Source organism: Mus pahari, chromosome 10 (assembly GCF_900095145.1).
Source record: "Mus pahari chromosome 10, PAHARI_EIJ_v1.1, whole genome shotgun sequence".
NCBI classification, from domain to species: domain Eukaryota; kingdom Metazoa; phylum Chordata; class Mammalia; order Rodentia; family Muridae; genus Mus; species Mus pahari.
In genome coordinates, this window is record NC_034599.1 from 54,188,871 (window position 1) to 54,191,297 (window position 2,427).

The following is a 2,427-nucleotide window of genomic DNA, read 5'->3' on the forward strand; positions in this document are numbered from 1 at the left end:
CCTAGCACTTGGGAGGCAGAGGCAGGCGGATTTCTGAGTTCGAGGCCAGCCTGGTCTACAAAGTGAGTTCCAGGACAGCCAGGGCTATACAGAGAAACCCTGTCTTGAAAAACCAAAAAAAAAAAAAGACTTAAACTGCAGCACCCCTCTTCCCAGCAGTGCTACCCTAAACTGTACAGTTTGGAGCAAATGCTTTTCTTTAGCTGTCCAGTGTAATGAGAAAATAGTGTGACTGCTGGAGAGTTATTTTCTTTAAGACACATTTTTGACATTTATTTATTATGAGCCACAGCACTTGTCAGAGGACAACTCTGGGGAGTCCGTTCCCTCCCTCCGTCACATGGGTCCTGGGGATCAGACGCAGGTTGTCAGGCTTGGCAGCATTCGCAGGCCCCTGCTGGAGGATTCTTGATTGTTCAACAGCTGCTTGTTGACTGTCAGGCACTAATGCAGTCACTGGCTGGAGTCAGCACGCTCCCTGGTCTCATGGAATTCATATTCTAACAGGATGAGGCTGTGATAAACTAACGGGCAAATGGGGAAGCATCAGGCATTGATAATAGGAGACAGAAGATAAAGTGAGAGGTGGTGGCTCCCCTAAGTCTAAGTTGATGGTGTTACGCTGCCTACTTAGAGAAGAGCTGCTGGAACAGGTGTGTTTGAGAAGATATAAGAAGGATAGAGCACAGGCAGGCATGCAAACATCAGGGCATGGTGAGAGCTAGAGCAAATACCCTTGGGATGGGTATTGGGTAGATTTCGCTTTGGGAAAAAAAAACTTCAAAGGTTAGTGGCATAAAAGTATCAACCATTTATTTAATTTATAGTATGTAAGCCAGTAAGCTGGGCAGGGGCCAGCTGGGATGGTCTTCTGGATCCAGCTGGTCTTACTCTGGGTACTGGCTAGCACCGGTCAACTGGGTAGCTTTCCCTTCTTAGGATTGGCTGGCTACGAGCGGGGGTGGGGGGTGGGAGTAACTAGGCCATGTGTCTTTCACATCTAGTGGGCTGACCATGTGTTAATGTCGGGAGTCAAAAGAATGGAAGCACGTTGCTTAACGCTTTGACTCTGAACCAGAACATCAGTCTGCCATAGCCTTTGAGGGAGACCCCAGGGAGACAGGGGGTACTTTACCGCTTGGTGAGACTGTTGTAATAGATATGGATATGGGAGAAAATACTTCTGATTTTTGTAACATACCATAGGCAAAATTTAGCAAAGAACAGAATAAAATGCCAATGTAGCTATGGCAGTTGCTAAGGAGAACATGGCCTGAGCTGCAATTCTCCATTCCCCAAACAGGAAATCCAAAAGTTGAAGTCTTGGGGCTGGAGAAATGGCTCCCTGGGTAAGCCTGCTTGCTGTGCAGCACGAGGACCTGAGTTTGGACCTCAGCACCCACATAAAAGCAGGGCATGATGGGACGCACCTATCATCTCAGAGCTGGAGGGGGAAGAGACCAGAGGATTGCTAAGGTTTGCTGTCCTCCAACATGGCTCCCACCTCAGTGAAAGACTTTGTCTCAAGGGAATCAAGTGACAGACATTTACTGTCTTTCTCTGGCTTCCATGCCCATACATACTGCTGTGTGCACCTAAACACATGTATATATAACACACACATACACGTACGCACACATACATACACACACACACACACACACACACACACACGTGCACACACACAAAAGTCAAATTCCTAACCCCCAGAAATCAGAACCTTTTGATAAAAGGTCTTTTTGTTAAGGTTAAATGAGATCATTGATAATGACCCTCATGAAGCATGACTGGCAAGAAAAAGAAGACTTCCAAGTAAGTCGTTGGAGCAGAACCTTGAAACTCAAGGAACGTAAACAGTGAAGACAACACACAGTAAGCTCTTTGCAAGAGTCAAGACTATAAACAAACTCATGAAGCCAGGAGAGATCTCTGCGGTGAAGCAGGCAAGAAAATGAAGGATTGGAGCTCAGCAGAAGCCCTCTCCAATTAGCAAAGCTTCAGCTAGAGTGGAAAGCACTTCAGCTACAAGGTAAGGGTTGTTCCTCACAACCACAGACCTACAGGACCAGAGGGGGCCTCCAGAGACCTGCTCCCTTCCCCCACATGACAGAACCCCAGGGAACATGGAGCCACCAGTTCACCCATGAGGTATTCTTTTTCTTATTCCCTATTATTTTGTTTCCACTCTTACAGGTGTGTTGCAAAGTGCGTTGGGGTTTGTTTGGATAGGTTTCATACAAGGTTTCAGGTTCGTATGAAGTCATACAAGGCTGTGAATGTTTCTCAACCCCGTTTACCATACTCTCCAGCACAAATGCGCTTCCTTTTGTCTTTTCCTCTTTCTGTAATGCTTAACACATCCTCTTTTTATTTCTCCTCTCTCCTTTCTTTCTTTGCTTGATTCTTTGTTAATTTCTTCCTTTTAAC